Source organism: Drosophila takahashii, chromosome 2R, assembly GCF_030179915.1.
Source record: "Drosophila takahashii strain IR98-3 E-12201 chromosome 2R, DtakHiC1v2, whole genome shotgun sequence".
NCBI lineage: Eukaryota > Metazoa > Arthropoda > Insecta > Diptera > Drosophilidae > Drosophila > Drosophila takahashii.
The window spans coordinates 24701068-24710945 of record NC_091679.1 but is presented as its reverse complement, the minus strand read 5'-3'; positions in this window follow the sequence as shown (position 1 = coordinate 24710945).

Below are 9878 nucleotides of genomic sequence, written 5' to 3'. Positions count from 1 at the left end.
ATTTAATAAAAAGATTTCTTTTTAATTTCTTTATTTATTCCACTGAGGCATATACATTTTAAGAAAATATACATTCACTAATTTAACTCTGTACGGTTTGTATAACCAAACTTCAATTTCTCTGCAAAGCCGAATCATGTAATGCCCTTTTCCACAGCCGACGCATAGTGGCGCAGTTGACCAAAATTTAATCCACATTTAGGATAGGTATTAATAAAGAAAATAAAACTTCATTTTTACTTTTCCGATATCTTTAAAGATGTGGGTGCTAGACCTTTTACTCTACGAGTAACGGGTATATAAACGATATATTTACTAAGCATTAAATGAACTTGTTTAAAAATGTTGACTTTTATAACATGTAGGAATGATTCTGTATATCGAACTTGTTATTTGAAACACTTAATTTAAAGGTATTACCTTTATTTCTTTAAAATATATTATTTATTAACAAAATTAAAGTCAATAGGCGCCACTGTGCGACAACAAAAAAGAAGTGGATGCAGAAGGATCCCCAAACTACTGGCGGCAGTTGTTAAAATGCCAGGCAAGGAGGGGGTGCTTAATCGAATTTCAACTGCAGCTGCAGTTTGGAGAAAATGCCAGCGAGGACAATGCTGACAATCTGCCCTTTTATGCAAATTCTCTGTGGCCGATGTGTCTGACTCAGTTGCCTTTCAAAGAAATCCAATCCCCTGCCAGGCTCAGCACTCCTTTGCATTCCAATGCTGATAAAAATGTGTAAGACAATAAAATAAACAATTCAGACGCAGATGTATCTAATACCATCGATAGGTTTACTTTTTGACTTTAAAACTTTTACTTGACATATTTAAAAGTAAACTATTTGTCTACGAACACTTATAAGTAGTAAGTTTTTAGGCTAGATAATATCCATCACAAATACTTTCCTATATTTTTTTAAAGATTTAAGAGCGTTTTCCTTTTTTATATTTTTTTTTGTTTAGCTTCGAAAGAAATGTTTTATAAACAAAAATAAAATAATTTTGTTTAATTGTGCTATATTTTACTATTTCTTACCCAAGTAAAATTCAGTGGCTACCAAACTTTATTTAGCCCAAAAAACACCGTTTTATTTCACAATTTTATTTCTCTTTCATAGCAGTTAAAAACCGATTTTCCCGCCACCCCTGACTTACTTTTCTTTCTTCCTTTGCTTTTCCCACGCGACTTAGCAACGGGCCTTTGTGTGCCACTTAACGATGCGCAATGTAACTGTTACATTTCATTACTGTCATTACCAGGGATTGCCGTTGCTTTTGGCCATACTTCTGTTGGCCAAGTTGCTGTCGGGCCGGTCAGCCTGCCGCCATTTTGATGACGTTGATGAGTCTGATATTTATTTGTTTGCGTTGTCGTTTGCTTGATTTGCTCTTGATGACGAAAAGCAAACTTTGGTAAACTTTTGTTTCTGTCTCGGTTTGTTTTCTTCGTCTTGTTTGTCAAATGTACCTCTGTTAGATCATAATTGTCCCTGGCAACGTAGCGCTTTGTTTTTGGCCAAACACTAACTCGGCAAGGACAAACTTGTAAATTAGCATAATTTCGCTCGTCATGATGATGATGCGAGGCGGTGGGTTAATAAATTAATACCGCCCACGATCTGCCACCGAAACTTGCCCTTTGACCTGGCCACGTTTCGAATCAATGGCCAACAACTAAACGGAAAGCAATTACAATATCAAACAACATAATTCACTTAGCCCGGTTAAATGGCACCGGCCACGCCCACACTCGCCCTTTGAGCTTGTTGCTCATCCACCCATCATTATATCCGTACTTCCCTCCAACTACCAACTAAGCACATAGATCATTAAAAGCAAATGTTTACCATCCGCAACGTGGGCGCCTGTTGGAGTTTCACTTTCTGTCGAAAATCGAGACTGAGTTTTGGCCATTCAAAAAGCCAAGATATCGTGTCATTTGAGCCTCAGCTCATTAAATATATAATGGCCGCTCATTAAAAGCAATGCCATCCTGAATATTTTTTTGGCATTGACAATTGACAATTCTAAGTAAATATTTTGTTACACATTTTAGAAATTGTTATTGCTGTTTATTGACAATTGGTGAGTAAGTGGAACGATTACTTGAGAATGTTTAAAATGCAATAGTATTCTGGTTTGTTATGGGTAATGGTAAACGATTCTAAAAATAACATTATATAATTGATTAGCTTAAAAATCGGGTAGGAAACTATTTTCAAAAGAGTTTTGTTCCAGCGTGTGAACATAGTTGTGTAATACAGCAAATAAAATGAATGCATTTAATAATTTGTATGATAAATAAGTAATTTCTTTATATTTACATTTAATATTAAATCATATATCACAAATATTTTTGTTAAATTAAATGAAATAAATTTGTACATTTATCGATTCATCTGTTCGTTTTTTTCTTCCTTGCAAATTATCGCCAATTCATCCTGCAGATTATGTCCTCCATTCCCAATTTATGTTGACTTTTCTAAACCAGATATTTGTGAACATATAAAGAGTCTTAACGCCTGTAGCTTATTGACATACACATGTGTGCGTTCGATTATTTTTGGACCTTTATTTGCCAGCCACTTGAGCTGGGGGGTGGAGTCCGCCCCTAAATCCACACCGCATGTGAAACATCCCAATCCGTTGATCGATTTCATAGGCAAATATTAACTTATTTGCATTGCACGAACGCCCACAAATGGGCAACAGATAAAGGGCTATTATATTTGTGTATTTTTAGACACTTTTCGAAAATAGGCAAAATATATGTATTCGTGTGTTTTAACGCTTTGACTTAATGCCGGCTAATTGACAAGTTGAGAACGAACTGACAGGGGATTTAATTAAGCCCAAAACTGTGCTCGAGTGCGTCTTGGGCAGGTCTAATCTCGTTAGCTTTAATTAGACTTGTTTATCACACACACGCTCAGCCGCTCTGATTGCAGGCGACACAATTTTGGCATCCTTTGTCCGCTCGGGAGGAATGTCCCTTGCCCAGCAGGCCAGCAGGACACCAGGACGCACCGCCAGTCCAGAGCCCTCACAAGCGGTCCGCATAATGACAACTAATTGGGAATGGGCCTGCAATTGTGTGTGGCTGCCTTTGCGCCGCATGCTTAACACTCGAATTATCTCAAAATTAACTAATCCCAGGACCAAAGCCGGAAAGAAAGTGGTTGAGCTCTGGCCATTGTGCACACAGGAAAACCATTTACAATTATTTCGGTAGCTATAAAAGGGTAATTAGGTAAATAAAATAAATATACACATTTATGCGGCACATCAATTTGAAATGCTCGATATGTAAACAACATGTTCTAAGTTCGAATAAATCTTTCTCCCTCTATCCCGCTCAATTTTGAATTTAGAGAAATATCGCCATATTGATTTTTCCTCTCTTTTTTGAAATCAGATAAATTAAAATAATTGTATTTAATATCAAGTTAACCAGTATTGCATGGTAAAAACAATATGAGTGTTAATACCAGAAATTCTATCTCAGCGAGTTTTTTTTGTATATTTAATATAAATTGTGAATGTAATATAAATTTAAGAATATTCGATGGTCACACAGAAATGACTTCTGTTTTAATTTGTTTTGAATTGAATGAAAAAAGAATTTCACCAGAAGAGCTTTCTATAATTTTGAACACAAATTTATAGGATTGAATCAACTGCAAGCCATTATGTAAAATTGTAATATTTTGTGTAAGCTTTTAAAAATATTTTCTTTCCGTGCTCAGATAATGCATCAGTTGGCATTTTATTCACACAAGCGAAAAGGGCGAGAAGAGAGATTGGGCTGGCTAAATGAAGAGTAGTCTTTGGCCAGAAGTCCAGTCCACATAAGCATTAATTATGGGCCACTGGGCTGCCAAGAGCCGGACAGCACAATGCCGTACAATTCTGAAAAATTTCCATACATTTCGGTACATTTCCGCACCGTGCTCGCACTTTAATCAACCCAAAGTTTTGCTAGTGGGCGTGGTCAGCCATTTTGAAGTGAACTAAACTGGCACGTACACCTTGCTGGTTTTTTCCACTTTTCTGGTCTTCGTTCTCTCTATATTTTTCCACAGAAGTGGGCGGAGGGGCGGACAGGTGAGCGCTAAGTGTGTGCTGAAAATGCTTTTTGAAACTTTCACTGCGGTTTGTCATAATTTGGCCCACACGTTCCGAACATAAATTCGCCAATGAGTGGGCCAGAAAATAGATGCACAGTGGAGCAAATTGGAAATGTTATAATAACATCGTATTGTACAAATGAGTATATGTAAAAATAATGGAAATCAAATACACGATAAATGTTTCCGAATGAGAAATCAATTCAACTAAAAACATTATGCACTCCATGCCATACATTTTCTCTACCTTTATCTGTAACCATCCCACATCTGCAGCTGATTGGCCTTCAAACACATGCACGTTCTATGTTACCACATCTTCGAGATGCCTGAACTTCAGACGGGGCAAACGTTCCTCAGGATCTTTCCACATTGCAGCCATTTCCTGTGGTGACCGCCCACCGAAACACTTCTCCGGCTGAATTTGCTCGAGCCGCAAATTTCCAGAGGCTTGGGCACTCAATAAGCTTATGTCTGCTTATGCAATTACCCTGACAGAAGGATTACCAGGTGCAACACCTTACGCAAAGTTTGCAATCCATGGCATTAGATTGCATCGACGGTCTGTCGACCGCAGTTTTCGGAATGCAGAACTTTGGGGGGCGTAGTAATGTACATTCGCTAGGCAAATATTATTTACGAGCCAAATTATGGACACAAATAGCCGGCCAGTGGCCATAAAGCTGAAATGGGCTTTAAATGAAATTTATTTTATTTATCAACTGAATCATAAATAAGCCGAAGACATACACCCGCGCCATGTGGCTTCAACTCAAGTACTGACAAAGGGGTTTTCCTCTCCTTTATATATTTCTTTTCTTTTGGCAGAAGTCAAGAAATTTCCATTTGTAATACAAGACTTTTCGAGGGCGTTTTGCCAGTCAATGGCTTACAAGTTGAGTCGCCCGGCATATGAATGAACCGGCATTCTCATCGCGCCCCTGCTAAGTTCCTTTGGGCAAACGGGTCGGATGTGCAATATACATGCATCTAGTATATTTAGTGTAAGATGCAACCTTTGGGCTAGTGCAGTAACTGCAAGTTCAATTGATTGAAATGCAATTTGTCCCGCCCACTCACTCGCATTGACATAATATAGTAATGTGTGTGGGCCAAGCAGAAAATAGGATGCCAGTAGGAATTCATAACTGATTGCATGGCGACTTGAGACGGAATATGGATATCTGGCGTATCCCGCTGGCTTTTGCAGGCAACCTGAAATGTTTTGTGGTTCATTGCCTCGGCTGACAGCTAATGAACATGTAAGGGTTATCGCAGCAAACCGACTGAACTATTACGGAAGTATTATGCGTTGGCGATTTCCGCACGCGCTGCAGTTAATCTTAGTGAGCGGTGGGTGAAATGAGTCTGTTTTTAGGGGTATGGGTGGGGGGTGGTGACCTTGTATGTGTTTTTCCACTCGCCAGAGCGAAAACTAAGAATAGTTTTGCGTTTTCTATCTGTGCACAAACATAAATTTCACACTCGCATAAATTCCATTAAGAAAAATCAGCAAAGCGCGACAGGCATACACAATAAGGAAAACCGCAGTCGGAAGGGGGTGGGGTGGAAAACTAGAGCGCCCACGCTCTTTTGGAATTTCCAGCATTTCTTTTTCCTCCTTAGTGGGTTGTTTTTTTTTCTTTTTTTTTTTGAAAGTGGTGCTGCTGCGTCAACTGTTTCTATCCAAAAGAACCCAGCGACACTGTCATAAAACGAAACTTAATGGCGAACGAGGGAGACGGCTAGATAGATTGAGATAGAGAAGGCCAGCTCAATAGAATCATTCGTTCGGTAGTACTTTTACAAGAATTTTCCCACTACAAATATTTGGAGTATGAAAACAACGGGCGGCAACAACAATAATAACAATAAGAAAAGCACACAACGCCCACGCGAAAAATCTCTACGACTCTCTGACTGCCAACTAGCCACTTTTACACACACACACACTTTCTCAATGAATGATTTTTCAAGCCCCAATCGGCCAACACTAACGCCAAAGAGCCAAGGACAAATACGAATCGAGGGGGAGGTGGGATGGAGTATGGGGTTTGGGATTTGGGGTTTGGGGTTTGGAACAACGACAATGGCGCGTAGGCGTTTGCCGCCAAAAATGCTGCCGGCGAATATGCAACTCCCTCCCGAAAAATCGCACTCTTTTTTGGCCTCCACATTGTTCCATTCAGATACGATGGCTGGCCAGTTTTATAGCGTACATAGCGGCGAGTATGCACAGCGGTATATGATGTCAACTACACAGTTAGCCAGAAACACAAAGGGCCAACTAGCCGCGTAAACTGTTTTAATAGCCCACTTTGCTTGAATTTCCCGGAACCCAGGGACACCTTTATTCATTAAGCATTTATATGATTTTGGCCACGCTCTTTATGCCAGCATGACAACGGACCGATAATTCAGAAATGTATTCAAAAATATAATATATACATAGGTATTTATTTAAAACAACAATGTCAATAAATAAATATTAAAAATATGCAAATGAATGGCTAACAAATTAATATTCTTCTTTAAGCCCAGTTTAAAATTATATTTTTACATTGTATTTCGTTATATTTAGCTAAACATTAACCTACAATATTAGCTATTTAATTAAGTGCCACATGGGCACAATTTCCGGTTCAACTGATGTCATTGGAGAGCCGCTTACATAATCATAGTTCTGGGAAAGTTGTTGACTGTGGAAACATCGTTAATTGAAGGAATAACTCCGGCACTGAGCAGGTATGAGAATTCCGGTTAATTGGCGGGCAAATATTTATAATTACAGCTGACCGAAGCTGGTTTCACTGGGGCATTTCCATATTTAAGCTGAAGCAGCTTTAGATTTCATTGAAATGTATCTCTGTTTCGGTATCCATTTCAGAATCAATTGCATTTTAATTATAATTAGCACGTTTTCACACTTTCAATTTGTAATTGATTAATTTGTCAACTCGTTCATCTCGATCCCTATTGAAAGTTTTATACCGTTTAAATATATAAGCAATCTATATTTTATTTCGTTTGTCATCTCATATTTCTCATGTATCTATAGATTATATATCCATTGATATACATATATGCATCCTGTTCGGCTCAGTGCGCTAATTGCTTCCATAAAGGTGTGCTGATGTCGAAAGTACCGGCGAGTGTGTGCGTGTGATTTTCGAGTTTGCCATGTTGCCATGCCAAAATGCGCTTTTTGCTGACTGTACTCGAAAAATTTGTGTTCAGCTCTTGGATGTTGGCCAAAAGCGGCGATGTGTGCGTCCGCGTACGTGTGGGCCAAGAATACAGCGTTGACAATGGCAAGTCGCAAGCAAAAGAGCGGAATGTGGCTTCCGTTTGTGCGGAAGTCGTCGCCATCTTCTCGCATTCGGTCATCCTGCGCCCACTCGTTGATGCCTCCTCCAGCTGCAACCTCCTTCTTGGCTTCCCAGATCCGGGAAATCACGGGAGGGGGCGTTGTGTTTTGGGCAGAAATTATGGCGGCATTTGCCACAAATCGTGCGTGTAAAGTGATGTCATGGCCCGGAGTTCGACTTTCGAAGTGCATGCGTCAGCATTTGCGTATGATGCAATAGTTGTCCAGACCAAAAAAAAAAAAAGAGAACTGTGTTTGCATCCCACAGATACCTGGGCCAGAAATCTGATGTCATGCCAGGATACTTGACAGTCCTGAAATCATTTTGTCAGCCCCTGTTTACTCGCATATTTCATAAAAAGATATGCCACAAAGGCCCGGGAAAGGCGACAGATGCAGACAGTCGGCAGTGGGGAGTCGGTAGTGGGGAGCAGGGAGAAAGTAGAAAGTAGGGAAAGCAACAGTCGCCGCCATCGTTTACTGTTCTCATTGCAATAAACTTGAGCACTTTGTGCCGCCTTGTCATGAATATTTGAACAACGCAAAACGGCGACGTTTTCGTTCCCCCAACCCCCTTTAGGCCCTTACCTTACCTCTTGGCCATGTTGCTTTTTTGTCAACAACCTGAGTTGGTCCTGTTTTTGTTTTTCTCGCTTCTTTTGCGCGCTTGTTGTTTATGCGGCTCCCTTGGCTATTTATAATTTAGAAGAAAAAGCATTTTCGGTAATTAATTTTGTCAATTAAATTCTCTAGAGCCGTTTTGAGTGTCGCCTTTTCAAGGTCAGCTTAGAGTTCATGGGAAAATCGGTTTCACTCTGACACGATTCGAGCAAAAGCCGCATGTGGTGCCCGTAAAATGTGAGAAATACATAAGTACCGCCTAGACTGAATTACAGATGCAATATGTTAAAGTGGTGGAGAGGGGAGTGTACTTGACTTGGCACATCCACCCCCTCAGTCTTTTATGTACACCCATACATATCAGAAGTTAGACATATTGAGTTTTCCATTAGCATGAAATGCTTTTCTGAAAACAAGGAAAAACACGTGGGTACTGGCATTTCTTAATTCTTTTTTTCGCATACCCCACTGATTCAGGTGTTGCCGTGGCGTATACGCAATGTTATGATAGGCAAAAATAACAGGGCGACCCAAGTTGGCCCCTCTCCCTTAAGCACACAAATATTTATATGTGTTTATACAAATAAATATTCCTATGCCTATGCGCTGCCATTCGGTTTATTGAACCAAATAAAAAGGTTGACAAGTCGGGCGGCAATAATGCAGGCAAAACGGCTACAATCTTTTCAGGCGTCCCACATGGCGTATGGAATTCGGGCAAACTCAATTAGCAAGTGCTAAAGAGGACGGCTAAACTTTTTCCCCTTGATCCCAAAGAAAATAAAGAGATGTTGTCAAAGTTATTTCATTGCTGGCCAACAAATTAATTTGATATATGTATGGGATATACGTGGGGGGAGATGTGGGAATAACCTGGATATTATCTACTTGGCAAAAGTTTAGGCGGCCTTTGGCCAGATTTTCATCCACTGCATAAAGGTTTTTAAGGCAGACTTGTACTTTATGTGCCTTTAATTTAAGACGCGTTTCGTTGGCGATTTAACGGTTATGCCTGGCATCATCGTTATCATTTTCAACGTCCTCGCCGTAGACCGTATACCAACCCATGCCATCTCATCCGATCCCATTCCATTTAATCTCGTCTTGTCAGCGAAGCGTACAGCATGCAGCGCACTTTCCGTCTGCTTTCCACTAATTAAATCCGCTTTCACTGTGGCCGTGGGTTATATTTGATTTTTACGCTCACTTTTTATACGCCCGCATAGCATAGCATACTGCTCAGCGTTGGGCGCCATAAATCAACGCTGTTAAATCAAAGCGCAAAACCAAACTGACATGCATTACGTATTTATATCTGAGCGAGCGAGGCTGAAAAATATGCAAAGCATTTAGATATTTATATGAGAATATGTACATATTCCCTGTCCCAGCAAAGTGTATGCTGAATGTCCTTTGGGTGCTCTCAGGCTTGGCTTCGGCCCGGTACATTATGGCTGACTGTTTTTATGAGTTTTCATGATGACGGCTTTAAAAAGTCATAAATGCCGCCAGCTGAAATACAATTTCCGATAAATGCTCGACGCAAAGGTGGTCGCTCGGTCAATGGGTTAAGTGCTTGGAGGCACGTGTATAACATACCACACTGAACAGGACTGAGCCCATCTCTGGGATCTGCGAAGCCCAACACTTTTACTCTCACCTTGTCTAAGAGGCCGCATCGCCACGCGCTGATGCACATCGTCAATTTTTAACGAGCATCTTTTACGTGACCTCCGCCGCCCATCCGCCGACGCACTT